Source organism: Dermacentor andersoni, chromosome 9 (genome assembly GCF_023375885.2).
Source record: "Dermacentor andersoni chromosome 9, qqDerAnde1_hic_scaffold, whole genome shotgun sequence".
NCBI classification, from domain to species: Eukaryota; Metazoa; Arthropoda; class Arachnida; order Ixodida; family Ixodidae; genus Dermacentor; species Dermacentor andersoni.
Genome location: NC_092822.1, coordinates 10209851 through 10224859, shown reverse-complemented (window position 1 = coordinate 10224859; position 15009 = coordinate 10209851). Strand labels below are relative to the sequence as shown.

The following is a 15009-nucleotide window of genomic DNA, read 5'->3' as shown; positions in this document are numbered from 1 at the left end:
GTCATAGTGTTGCGGGCTGAACAAGTGCAGGATGGAAGCCAGTACAAAATTTGTACCGGCAGAAAACTTTGCAACCTTTAACGTTCACGTTAGACAGTTGTTCGCCAAGCTAATGGCTGCCGTGCCAATTTTCGAATATGCTGACACACACGTGAACCGTTCTTTGCGTTGTACGAAACGCACACCACGGGCAGGACGCCCGAACGCGATAGTGCTCTATCTTCGGTCGTGTGAGGCCGCCGCAACATGAGCCGCGAGGAGAGAAGCCTGGCCTTTGGTTTGGCCTTGTGGACGTTCACACGGTGTCTCGCAGCGGGTAGTAGTTGCACGCCGCTCGCTCGATCGTCTGCATCCACGTCGGTGTTTTTGTGGTTGATACGTCTCTTAATTGTAGCCAGTGTCGGGAGTGGGTCACCAAGGCACGGACGCATCGTTGAACATTCGCACCGGGATCGGTGTTTCTGTGAAGGCCACCGAACATTCTTTTTTTTTTTTAAGATCACCTTTGGCAGATAGCACAATTCTAGTGTTCTTCAGCTGGATTACTCAGAGACGGATATTATTTGCACGTAGAACTCTAAATGCGTAAGTAACTAATAACTCAAATTCACTAACTTTGTTTATCTAATTACTGCACGGCATATATAGCAATTTAGATACTCTAGCCGGGGAGTTCGCCGGGTGATCTGCTTGGAAAGAATTCTGAAGATTACACCAGTTTCGATATATTCATTCCCGAATTTGGTGAAAAAATGCATTGGCAGTCGTTACTTTTGTGCTTCACTGCATAAACCGGCGCTCGGATAAAAAAAAAAAAAGAAAGTGGAACGACAGTACATTCTTACCGCAAGTTTGATGGCGCATATCTACGAAATGGTGTCATCCACGGAATAATTTCCAAGTGCTCAGAAGCGTTACGTTTTGGGCGAGTTGCTTGTACATGATTCTTTAGAGACTTAAGCGCGCACAAAAACAGGACGTCGAAGACAGTCATGCCAGTCAGTCTCACCGGCGACAATTTTCGACCTATGTGTGCCGTAAGGTAATTTGTTAAAACTTGATGAATTTTAGAAACTAGTCAACTATGCATTTCGATTTCTCGTGCAAATAATGTCTGCCTCTGAGTAACCCAGCTCAAGTACCAGAATAGTGCTAACTGCATAGACTTCGCAGAAACGCCAAGTGTATACTGCACACTGAGAACGCGTGATTAACCTGTCATCATCATAGAGTAAGTTAGATCGCATGTTTCAGTATTGCTTGCCACATGTGACCTTTTAGACGGTGCACTTGACTCTCTACACATGTAAATAATCACAAAGAGTCGATAAATGCGATAGTACACCTCGCACAACCTACTTAATGAGAAAAGGTGGAAGCTTGGGCGAGTTGGTGATTCAAGATTGACATGTTTGCACAGCGCAAAAGACGAGGACTGAAGGAATAACGCAACACAGCGTCTGTGTTGTGTTTTTCCTTCAGTCCTCGTCTTTTGCGCTGTGCAAACATGTCGCTACTTAGTCACTCCAGCATCAAAGTACGGTTAATGGTTGTGAGCTTACGAGTTTTGTTCTAATAAAATTGCTGTGGCGCTTCTTGGCCATCTGTTCGCTGTGTATGAGTTTGTAGGAACTGACGAGTGCACAGATTTCTTTTGTTGCTTCGTTTTGTTTCGAACGAAGCCAAACCGCATCAACCGTCGATGTGGGGCGAAACTCGCCGCCAAGTCTCGATCTGCGGATTCTGCCGAAGGAGCGCTTAGTTGCCTCATTCCGCACTCGCAGTAAATTTTTTTTTTCTTAGTTCACAAGGCAATTGCTCTTTGTTATGTGTTATTGCTGAATATCGGCGCAGAAATCCAACGCTAAGCTTTGCGCATGTATAGTTTACCACGGAACTCGGCTCCCACGTATGCTACACAGTCCACCCTGGTTACAACAAACACCTTCGTTGAACAAAATATGTTCGCTACATCAGAAGTTCGTTGTAACTAGACTTTCGCGCAAAAGTGCATTATAATGTATAAACCCCATGCAAGAGATATTGCGCGCGACAAGCGAAACAAATAATCGAAATAAGAATCTACGCCACGTTGCTGGTTCAACGACGGAAGGAGCGTCAGCGGAGGAGGAATGACGCATGCGCAGAGCGCCGAAGAAGAGAGAGCAACAGCAGGCCGGCGTGCCCGAGGTTATTCCGAGTACAAATCACAATGGCAGGCAGACGTGTGCCGAGAACGTGGTCGCCAATGGAAGTACGTGCTGTTACCCGCCATGAATGGGCACCTGTTCCCTGGATTGAACGCCGCACTATCGGGACGTCACTTCTAAAACTATGCTGATGTGTAGAAGGCTGAGCGACAATTCCTTGCATATCAGGGCACCGAGTTTTATTTTACCAGAGTGGTTTCTTCAAACTGATTGCACGCTACGACAAATGTCTCAATATCGGTGGCGGCGACTATGTGGGAAAATAGTGCAAAGTGTATAAGATCATAATGCCATTTTGTGTGTGTGTGTGTGTGTGTGTGTGTGTGTGTGTGTGTGTGTGTGTGAAAATGACGAAACTTACTTCCGTAATTTTCACGTGACCTCCGTCTATGCTGCTGTCTGTGAATCAGCCAGAGCAGACATCACACGAGAGATACCATTCCACGAAATAAGTGGCGCCACGCCAATTTTCCATTTTCGTCGTCTTCTCGCGCTTGCGAAAGCCCTGCTCCGAATGGCGAATCCGTTACTACAGAAGCCTTACTTTAAAATCTGGCGGGACTTAATATTTTTCTTTAGTAGCCCTTTGAGGCATGTTGAGCAGCCTGGGGTGAGCCTGCATATACATCTATGTAAAGGCTGTAGCCTTTGTGGTAGATTTGTCGGGCCTGCGTGTGTGCGCAGCCCTTTAACACGTTCCCGCCAAAGCTGGCTTCTCTGCAATAGGAGACCTCATGAGGAGAAGCGCTCTTCACTCGATCTCTCCGGTTCATAGGGACATGTCGACCTGATGTTTTACTGAAGATACGCGCACGCGTGCATCGGAATGTGGTCGCCGACAGTCTGGAAACGAACTCCCGTCCTCATGCTCGGCAGTATAACGCTATAACTAAATGTCCCACCTGGTGGGTGCGATTTAGAAGCGATTGTCGACATAGCTCGATGAGAAGACAAATGACTCCCACGCTCACTATTTATTTATTTATTTATTTATTTATTTATCGTGCACGTCTGCCTTACTGTAGCATTTGCTAGATTTGATTATTTGGAGAACATGAAGGCACTGCCCGCACGTTCGTCATGTGAAGCACAAAAAAATCTCACATATATATCGCACAGTGGCCTTCTCGGCAGCGTTCTCTAGGTCTTTCTCTTGCGTTCTCTGGAGGGACTACCAAAAGAACCCGAAGTCTCTGCTGTATGCGTTACAATGATCTATGTCTCGGCACGCTAACACAAGCAACAATTTATTTACCAACACAGGAAACACTGATCCTTATCTATCAACCATGTGCCTTAACAGGAACGGCTGCTGGCTGTGCACAGTTAAATTTGATCTTTATCCTTCAGCGACCTCTGCGACCCTCCGATCGACTTGTTCACGTTACTTCTGCAAGTTCTCTGGCCGAGCAGAATGGGTGACGCACATGCCTAAACACCTCGAAACAGTTGGTCGATGTCTCGATAATCTACCGCCTATTGGGGGCGAGGAGTTACGGAGTCGCCATCTGTCGGAAGCGCCTCCCTTGCGTAGTATGAGGGATCACGCGGCGCGCTGCTCACAGGTTTCGCTTACGGCGCTCAATAAAAACACCAAGCGGCAGCTCTCCTGGACATTTATGTAGGTAATCTCAACACGAAGGAAGTTTTTGACTGTCGATATAATAATCTTGGGCAAACTGAAAGCACAGAATCGTTTACAGACGCTATCTCTTTGCCGAATACGTACAGTGAACGCCACTGCGCGCGGTCGCCGCCATGGAGTCTCCCTAACCGGTTTCTTACGTGAAAGGTAGGCAAACGCTGGAAGTTGTTATAGTGGGGTGTCTGTATAACCAAATGGGGCATAACAGAGTGAAGCCTCAATGCAGCGATCGCACGGGTTCGCAGCGACCGACTGCGCGCCTGCACGCATGTCCGCGCACAATGGTTTGCTTTCGCTGTGAGCACGTTTTCGTACCGTGCCGTGAGCTTTAGGCCGCAGCATATGATCATTTGACAGTACACTAGCAACCATTGTTGCGTGCACGCTATCAGAACTGTTCAAAAATAATTTCGTTATGGAGATTTCGACGCGGACTGTGATGTGCCGTCGCGACGACTCACTTTTTTTTTTTTGTCTTCTAAATTCGTGGACATTTCAGTACTATTTCTCAAGCTGCGTCGCACTGTATGTTTATCGGCCTCCTCCGCGCGCGATTTCCCTCTGCTTTTTCGTGATACAGTGCATTGATTCATAACACTAACATGACCATATGCAATGCTTTTTTTTTTTATGCGCTTCTTACCGCTCCCTTTCCATTCCAGTGAACTTGCCAGAATCTAGTAGCAACAAGTTCATAGACCTAAGAAAGCGTCATGACATTAACGGGGCAGCGGGCGTGGGCGAGCGTCTCAGTGCGCGTTTCCTGCTACTCACCGAACATCGCGCAGTCCCGGCGCCGTAGCAGAAATCTTCCTCACGTCTATGCTTGCTGCATACCAGAGTTGTAGCCGATGGCTGTCTGCCGGTTTCGCCAGCCAAGCTTCACGCAGCTCCTTGCCCTGCGGTTACGTGTGAATAAGGCTGACACCGTGCTCCGTTGCGTGCGTCCGGCGCTGCGGCACCGAGCATTAGCCTACCATGCTGCACGCCTCCAAAGGCAGCCACTACCTATTATAGTACTTTCAAATGTTGTCAAGCAGACACCCAAGGTGGTAAAGCCTCACCACTTAATCAGAACCGCGGCGCAGGTGAAACTTTAAACTTTCGTTTTCATCTCGCTTCGGCGCTTCTTCCTAAGTAGCCGGCGCGGCCTCTGTGTCCACGTGATCACTCATGCCACGTCACACCGACGGTGGCGCCAGCTTTTCCAGTGTTAAAGCTCGCCCCCAATATGTAAGCAGCGTGTGTGCGTTTCACGGAGAGCCGCCAGTATTGACGTCCTTGTGAATATCCCTATTCCAGGATCGAATCCTTGGGCGTGGTGGTTCTTTTTTCGCCATGCTTCTGGTATCGGTCACACTCAACGTCGTACGTTACATTCAGCCATTCAAGAGTCCATAACAGGTATTGATGTGAAAATTCATTAGCGTCGTCTCGCCAGCGTCATGGATGTGTAGTTTCATGGCTCACTGAACCTACCGAGATCCGGGATGGTAAGGCCATGCCCATGCAATCAAAACGCACGACCTACGAGGGGCCTTGGTCACACGCGTCGAAAGCAGGCCAGGCAGGGCACGTAACTAAATCGTAACCTTGCCCCCGACCAAGCAACTGCGCACGCGTCGACTCTTTTCCTTCACGCTGCGCTGTGCATTAACAGGGTGTGCACACGCGAGTAGTAGTCACCCGCCACCACACGCTACACGCTGCTTGTGTCGATCGTGCGTATCGTACTGAACACAACACAACATGCTCGACAGAGGCCTTGGAGGTCGATGACGGTAAACATTCAAAACTAATTACGTTGTCCCGTACGCATGCAGTCACCGTCAGTGCACGATCGGCCTAGCAGGAAATGCGATATAAACCGCAGAAGACCGGTCATATGGCGCGGTTCAATCTGCGTCACAAGATGATCTGATCAATAGCACTGACGTTTCTGTCTCTTGCTTCTGTTTTCACCTTTCTAGCAGTAAATATGTCCTCTAACTCTGGGCCAAGCAACAAAGCCTCTCAGATGGCGAGCGGGCGGAGGATTTTAAAAGTGGGAGTACCTCCTCTGGACTCTAGACCACGACAAAAGAATAGATATGAGCACTTGGCGTTCACATGTGGTCTCCGCCTCAAGCACTGACCCTTACATAACTTCCATGATCTGATCAGGCGTCAACGTGTACGCTGCGAGAGATCTCCCGGCACCTTTGCCGCGCATCACTTTTAGTTGATCGACTGTGTATACTTATGCCGTGTGCTCATTTTTATTGTGACCATTACCACTGCTCTCGCCCTTGTGAGTAGCCAGACAGCTACTTGGTGTTCAAGGTAACGTGGCGGCTGATGACCAAGCTTCTCCGTCCTACCCCTCTGCCTTTCTCACATAAAAAAAAAATCTTGATTTCTTTATCATCCGGCATTTGGCGGGATTCTTCCACTTCTTTTTTTATCGGGAGCTTTAATTTCCCGACTCGAGTCTTTGTCAGGTGTATTTGGATGCTCGAGACGAAACTGACCGCCTCTGGAAGGCGCTCCGCGTCCGATGCGGCGTCTAGCACACGCTGAACCGTCGGAAGCTTGCGCTGGCCTGCACTCGAAAGCTCAGTGGTGAACGCTTCCGAGAGTCTCGTTCACCCGGGACGTCATGACCTGGGCTGACGTGACTACAAAGTCGTACAGGCGCAGTGGTTAACAGATGATCCTGATCCTGGATGAACCTAACAACTTATCCTGGTCAGAGCACATATTCAAGCTTGCTCCTGGTACCTCCAAGTCCCTCGGCTTCATCAGACGATCCTTCACTCTTCCTGTCCCTTTCATTCGACAGCTAGCCTACGAAACTTTTATCCACACCAGACTTGAGCGTATCCTCTATCTGGAGCCCCCATCAAGCTTAGTTAATGAACGCGTTAGAAGTAATTCAGAGTCGAGCCTCACGGTTTATCACTTCTAAATATGACAGGAATATTAATATTACCAATATCAAATCATCCCTTAGTCTTCCATCTTTAGCAGTACGCCACAGGATCACTAGTCTCTCTTTTCCACAAAATATACTTTAATTTTCCGGATATTCATGGTGTTATCTTGCTGCCTACTAATCGTACTTCCCGCCGCCTTTTTAATTCTTGTGGGTTACAACGCCACGGATCTACCAAATCCTTTAATCATTCTTTTCTACCATGCACTATTGAAGACTGGAACAAACTTCCCGAGTCTATTGTCACTGAACGAAATCCCTCAAAATCCAAAGACATTCTTACAGCCCTTTTTATCACCTAAATGTTTTGCTGTGCTTTTTGTCTTTCCCTCGGGAAGGAAGGGACAGCTTTATTGAAACACCAGTCAATGAATGTCAGGAGAGAAATCTCGCCCCCGTCGGCTCTTAACAATATATTTTCTGTATGCGGTTCTTGTTATAGTAAGTCCTTTCATTCTGACTTTTTTTTTTTCTTGGTCACTGTTGTCATTTATGTCATATCACGCACTGTAATGTTTCCTGCTGCCACCCCCCCCCCCCTTTATGTAAAGTCACATCGGAGTCTTTGAGGGAAAATAAATTATGATGATCTTTATATTTGGAATTTCGGCCTCTTTTGTTCTTGGGTACTCCATTACATTATTCATTTTATTTCACTGACCTCCGTTCAACTCTGGATGTCCCTGTCCGACGACACCAATTAGTGTGCCAAAACGGCGCACCTTGTTACCATCGGCCTGCAGTGGTACTGCTCTGCAAACCTATCTCAGCCCGCTGCAGTTGTTTCGATCGACCCGCGGGGGTGACATCCTTCAGAAAACCGGCGACGACGACAACGCTAACCGACCATGCACTTCCTTCGGAGAACTGGAGACCACAGCAGCGTTAATCCACCATGCGTCTCCTTCGGAGAGTCGGCGACGGCAGCAGGGCTGGCCATGTTTGGTGGACCGTGTATTGTTGGTTGTTGATTTGCCTTGGCCTTTATGGTCCATTTGCAGCAAGAGAGCTTTTCTAACAAAAGGTGTTTTTCATCGTACCTTGCTGGTGAAGCAGCGCACTGACACGGACACAGAGAAGACACAAGACGACACTCGCATCATTTCCATTACAACGGGCCCTTTTATATGTAGCAGCGAGTGTCGTCTTGTGTGTCTTCTCTGTGTCTGTGTCAGTGCGCTGCTTCACTAGCAAGGTATGATGATCAATCACCAACTATCCCAACTTTCCACATTAGTAAAGGGTGTTTTGCGGCGCGTTTCTCGGGCCCCAGGATTCGTCACAGTCTGCCGACACTCGTGGCGACTACCGGAGAAGTCAGCCCTGGAATTAAGAGACGCCGGCTGGGGTCAATCCTGACAACCTGGCTACGAGGATCCGCTCAACACGGTGGGTTCTAGGAATCCAAAGTGCGTATGTGAGCCGTCCCCGTCAAAAGCGGGTCAACTACGCCCCAACGACTGTGGACGGTCCGATTGGACGAAGGTTGGACAGAAGTTTTCCCTCCCCTAGGGATCTAGGGAGGACAGAGTGTTTATAGAGCTGTGTGCTTCGTGCTTGGAGCTTGGTGCTCGTGTACTGTGTACTATGCGCTTCGTGGTGTGAGCTTCGTGCTCCATTTGGGAGTGATGCTAGACTGTTGAAATGTGTCTCATGTTTCAATGTAAATACTGTAAATAAATCCTGTACTCATAGTTCCTGACGAAGAGCCAAGTCCTCCCTACAACCCCGAGTACAACTCTAATAACCTATAGGCAACCTATAGCCCATGCCTAGCCGGCACAGGCTATAGGTTGGGATTCGAAGCAGATGCTTGAGCACACTGTCACTGAGCACACTGTCAGCCCTGACAAGTATGATGGCGACTGTTCAAGCTGTAATCACTGTTTGTTCTGACTTTTTTCATGATAGTAGCTTATTCGGATGTCGCTTCACTGCAGGTATTTTCCGTTTCTGACTGCCTGGAAGTACCTATTCTTGTTGCAGCAGCTGGAACGGCTTATCGTCTTAGTATAGTGGCTTGAAAGGCTAAAGCCGATAGCCCGCGAAGCCTGTAGAAACTGGAGAGGTTTGCGATTTCGGTATATAGTGTGCAGGGGAAAGAAAACGCAGAAAGAGCGGTCGGTGAACCATGGCAGAACATAAATAGTATAAGCGCACTTCCCGATCAGCCGCCTCGTAATAAGTGCATACTTCAAATAATGGCACACAGAATGTTTAAAAGGCATTGACTGGCCACCGATAGCAATGAACGCTTTCCTGCCTGGATGTTAGACCAGGCAAGAGTTATCGTAACTACAAAGCAACTGGCCCTGATGCAATTACGCTGTAGTCTTTAAGGACGTTCGTCATGAAAAAGCAACTTCAAACCAAGGAAACAAGGCAGCTGAAAGTTGAAACACGTTACTCAGTGGAGGGTGGACCACAAACTCAATGAGAAATACATTTCGCGATTGCAGAAGCAGGGTGGAACGGGACCTTGGAGAGGGGGGTATGCCATATTGTCGATAAAGGCTAGTGAGGGCCACTATGAAGGTCACATTGATAGGATATATGTAGCGCCAATTGATTGGTTCTCGATCTTAATTACGAAACTTTTTTTTTCAGGTGATTGCTGTTATCGCACTCGTTAAGTATATACATACTATACATGACGCGCAATCGTGTTAACAGCCATGAGCAGTGGGTTTTCTGTGTGCCTGTTTCAGAGAACAGTGAAAGTATAGTCGTACACTTTATCATACAAAACTCGCCTAACTCTTCCTTTTACGCATTAATAAAGTGGCCATATTTGACTTTAACAACTCACCAGAATAATTAAGAATCATGATGAAAGCTTCGCTGGGCAGTGTCCTAACACGGATTTATAACGTTGACACCATACAGCAAGATGTTTCTTCCTTGTAAAATGCAATGTTTCTCATAGCTAAGTACTAAGGAAATTTTAAATGTTTAACGGAGCACCATACACAACTTCGCGTGTTGAATTTGCAGACGTTCTTTTTAAGCAAAATTTATGGAAAGACACGGCGCATATATGCATTGAAAAAAATCAGTATAGACCCTTTTCGATGCTACATAGCGTGCGATATCCAGGCCGCGAATTTTCTCGACTGACGCGGTTTTGAAGAAGAAACTGCGGTTCAGGCATAACGGCAGAGAGAAGCCGATAATATCATTCAATAAGCACGGCTCCGGCCACCAATACCCCACGCATGCAAGAAGGGAACGAGCGCGCCTGGCGGCTGAGCGAGCCGGAGCGAGCGGCGCCCTGGCCGTGACGTCACTCGCGAGAGGGCGTCACTCCAACTTCTCGCCGCTAATGGGGCAACGACAACACCAGAAGCTACAGAATAAAAAGCTTGTGAGAAACATTCGAGTGGCAGTTTATTTTACGAGTGATTACGTAGTAGAAACTCTCCCGAACCTACACCCTATTCAATTTCTATTGATGACCTCCTCGCCTAATACTGCTTAGGTTTTTTTTTTGCTTTCTTTTGTTAGCGAAACAGCGCACAACGTTGAAACAATTAACGGAAAGGGCTCGCACGCGCACCTGGCCAACTTTCCTATGCATAGCACAACGCTGCCCGCTATTCCGGTGAAGTCATCAACTAGTGCCGTCGATCCCATTGAAATTCATGACCAAGAAAAGAAGTGGACGAGGGACTGGGGTGGGGTACGATGCAGTGGTTGGGGTGTTTCGTGACGTCACAACTCAGAGCGCGCTGGCCTGTTTTACAAGGTCTTGTGCCAACGCAACGCTCCGAGTTAGCTAGTAATTGTTCTTGAGTGGCACAAGCTAGTGTTCCTGTATATGAAACAGGAACACTAGCACAAGCCATTCGCCACCAGCATCGACCCGATAAAACTCAACAAAAACAATCTGTTCGTGACTGCTCCTGAAAATGGAACCGCGCACGCGATGCGGTGATAGTGCCGGACCATAGAGATGGCCTAACGACGATGATAATCCTAACGGGCGGTTCTCTTTCAGCAAAGGCTGCTATAAGCGGCACATGATCGCGACAAGGTGCACTATACAGTTCATTTGCAGCGACGCGGAAGATACGAGAACAGTTCTTTGGGGCCTGTTTGCACAGATAAATATGTATCGCAATGCACACGACGCTGATGCAAGATGATGAACAAAACACGTTGCGAGCACATTTCTTCATAAGTACAGGTGTACGCGCTCCTGCATGTCTTGCCTTTCGCTGAGGTTTATTTCGGGTTGTATAACGTGAGGCTAAGCGGAAGAAGAGTTCAGGAGGGCGGCATCCGTGTCGAGGACGGGTCACCGCGATATACAAGGTCGTAAAGCCAACGTTGCAAGACACAAACTGGGAGCTATAAAGCGTGTGCGTTGCGAGCCTTCCTTTGGTTTGGTCGTCGAGCTGTAAAACGACGCGGCGCGCCCGATTTTCTCGAGATTGGACGCGTGACTTGCGGCCACATGCAGCGCGGCCAGGCGTGCAGCCAGGCGCGCGGTAGCTGCGACGTCGCCGTGTATCTTTCGAAACTCCTGACAGGCTGGTATACAGTTGCGAGTATTGATAGGAAACGCGGTGTCGAAACGCTCTATTGAGCAGGTCACATGGGGTCGCCGTGGGAAGTGGCAGTCGTTGCGGACGAGGCAGCCGATGTGGCCGGATGACCGTGTCCGTCGGAAAGTGAAGATGTGCGCGATTGTCTGTAAACTGGCGCCATCCATACGACATACCATGGTTTGGATAGAATGCATATGGGAAACGGGGAATTCGTGGGCATGGGTCACACAACCCGTAGACGCCACCGAAGGCCGTGCTGTGGCGAAAAGTGACTGTGTGTGCGTGTGCAAGGGGAATAACTGCAACGCGCTTAGTATTTTTCTCACGCGTAACTTTATGCTTCCTTGACTGGTGGCTTGTAAAAGGCTCGCTTTCAGGTGTTTAGCTCGCTTCTGAACAAATTTTTCCCGGTGAAATTGCGACAAATTTCACCGGGACAATCTCACACATAAATATAATGTTAAATGCAAGGTGCGCAAGAAACTAGACGAAAAAAGCAGACACGACGCCAGCGTTGGTGTCGTGTCTGCTCATTTCGTCCTGGTCCTTGTATGCTGCATATACAGGGCGTTTCAGCAAACCCTTTCAAAAACCTTTAAAAGTTGCCTGTGACAGATATCACAATTCTAGTTCATGAGCTGGTCTACTCGAGGCGACGGACAATACTTGCACAAGAAATGAGATGCAAAATCGACTATTTAATAAAAAATCACCAATTAAGTATTTAACTAATTACATTGTGACCCATGTTGCAATTTACACATTATAGCCGTGGAGTTCAAAAGGCGGATCCACTTAGAACGAATTTTTAATATGACACCAGTTTCGGGATATACATTTCCGAACTTTGCGGAGAATTGCATTGGTGTTCCAGTTAATTTGTGAACAAAACGTCGTTTCATTCCCTGAAGCACATAACTGGAACGCCAATACATTTTTCCTCAAAGTTCGGGAACTTATATCTCGAAACTGGTGTCGTCCTGAGAATTCGTTTCAAGTGGATCCGCCTTGTGAAGTCCACTGTTAGAATTTGTGAATTACAATGTGGGCCATAAGATAATTAGCTAAAATGTTAATTAGTGAATTATTGTTAATTAGACAATTTTGCATTTCAATTTTTTTTTCAAGTAGTGCCCGCGCCGCTTCGAGTAGACCAGCTCATAAACTAGAATTGAGCTATCTGCCACAGGCAACCTCTAAAAATTTTTGAAAAAGTTCGCTGAAACACCCTGTATATTACGCGTTACCAACTGGCTCATGACCTATACCTAAATGCAAATTTCGCCACCAATTCTGCCCGCTGGTACCAATGAATCAGAAGGTGAACGCACTTTTTTGGGGAGTTGTATACAAATAATATATAGCTGAATAGCTGCAAAATCTAATTTCCTGAGAAATCTATAGACATCCCTTTAAGTACGCTATGAAAACTCCACATTACGTTATAATTAAGGAAGTGACGCAGTCATGAAAGCCTATAGAGGCTCAGTTGCTTCCACAATTTGTATCGCCGAGTCTATCAATGTGTACGTCTCCTTTGGGTCGTTGCAGAAAAGACGCTCTTGCCTTCATTCCGCTCCTAATTTTCATCCGGCGCTCGCTTGGCTGCACACTCACAAGGACCAGCCGTTGCCTGCTCCTGGCTACAGAAAAGAGCTTTTCCAACTTGGTAGAACCCCGCGCGGGAGAGGGGGGTTACACACGGCACGAAGCGCATCGTACATACGGCACAGCGCGCGAGCTCCCGAGGACAGCGTTGCGAAGCAAACAAACACACACAAAGACAAACGAGGGTGTCGACCGCGTGTATTGCGCGAGCTCCTCTCGGTGCCTAGGCGCGCCAGATGCCCAAGAGCAGACCGGGGCGGCATCGCTCACTTCCTCCCTTCTGCTGGGTGATCAAAAAGCGCATAGAGCGAAAGGATCGCCGGCCCCAGTTGAGGAAGACGTAGTGCCACGAGCATGCCCCCGATGTCTATCCATGTAAGCGCAGCTTCCTTTAGTTTTGAACAACGGTTCGTTGAAACGAAACAGATTGCATGTACTACGTGCAGGTCTCCTTAATTGCAGATTGCGACATGCCCATATTTTCGGATCCTTGCGCGATTGCACTTATTTGTGCGCGAATGGTAAATTAAGACTTAACGGCTTCCATGTTGACAATTTCTGTGGTGTACCATACACTATTGAAGACTGGAACAAACTTCCCGAGTCTATTGTCAGGGAACGAAATCCCTCAAAATCCAAAGATATTCTTACAGCCCTTTTTGTCACCTAAATGTTTTGCTGTGCTTTTTGTCTTTCCCTCGGGAAGGAAGGGTCAGCTTTATAGAAACACCAGTCAATGAACGTCAGGAGAGAAATTTCGCCCCCGTCGCCCCTTAACAATATCTTTTCTGTATGCGGTTCTTGTTATAGTACGTCTTTTCATTCTGACTTTTCGGTGGACACATCGATGTGTCCACCAAATTATTATCGACGTAGCTATCGTGTCGCCTAGTACCCGCGTTACAACAGCGCCGATATGCCAACGTCACACGCACCTGTTGTAGCCGTCAATCCCTGACGACGAGCTGAGCTGCTTCGGCATGGCATCATTCCTTTATTTCTTGTTCTGCAGCTGTTTGGATCTTCTGAGGGGACGCCATTCACAGCAAGGGCCTCTTGCAGTCTCCTTTATATAAGTCTGATGCCTCTTTCTGATTGGTTCCAAGTTCAGCGTGCCTTGTTCAACTTGTCATCGAGACGCAACTGCACTTGCTACAGCACCGTGTTGATAATTTCGTCGCGTCTAAACTGCTTGCTACTATGCTCATGCGTCATAAATCGCGCGAGTAAAAGAATAAATATAGCGCGCAATCATTAGACATACCCGACAGTCGACCTGGGCTGACGAGATGTTCATGAGAGTCGAGCATGCTGAAATAGCGCAGGATGTCAGGTCGACACAAGGCTATATATCTTGTGGCACAATTTTCACGAGATGGGGGAGCGCGGCGTTTTGTCGTCGGTGCGCTCTGTTGACAGCGGTTAGAAAGGGACACCCTGAAACACGGCCGCTCTCGAGGCCTTTGGAATCCACCGGAAAGGCATTCACGTGGGTTGGCACACGACATAGTGGTATCTCTTTTTCTTTGAAGGTCCCTCAATTGCGGAAGGGTACGTGCCTATAGATATCCTTTATGGACCTAAAGGGATAATAACTTCATGCGCAGCTTTTCAAGAGCACACAACTTAAGTAAACACAATGATGCCTTATTAATAATTTTAGTTGCTAAAGAAACGATTTTATAGTTTGCAGAGACGGAACTTTACCAGATGAAGTATTTCTTTAACATTTTGTCGGTATCAATTTAAAGAAGCACTGCCGTGCGCTTTGATGCATTGTGCTTACTGAAAACGTGTAAAACGGTACTGAGCCGTACCGCGTATAAGCAGCGAATATTTCCTTAATAAGGCGACCTTCCGCGTTAAAGAAAGGGATTTGCTTAGAAAAGTACATTATTTCGGCCCTGTCTCAGTGTGTAAAAGAAAGCTTCGCTTTAAGATACACTACTCTGCCTTCTAACCCTGCCTTCTAGTACGCGCATGATTGCCGGTACTTGCACCACACTGTAAAATAATTTACAC

The 15009-nt window shown here is 47.5% G+C and overlaps 1 long non-coding RNA gene across 1 annotated transcript in view; it reads right to left on the bottom strand.

Annotated features, from left to right (window-relative positions):
* LOC129383759 (uncharacterized) overlaps positions 1–14160 on the bottom strand; it is a 38061-nt gene extending 23901 nt beyond the window's left edge. The window contains exons 1-2 of the long non-coding RNA XR_008611628.2: positions 13923–14160; positions 4630–4754 (exon numbers count right to left, since the gene is read on the bottom strand). This is a non-coding gene — a long non-coding RNA (uncharacterized lncRNA). The remainder of the gene's footprint in view (positions 1–4629; positions 4755–13922) is intronic.
* Positions 14161–15009: the final 849 nt, after the last annotated feature.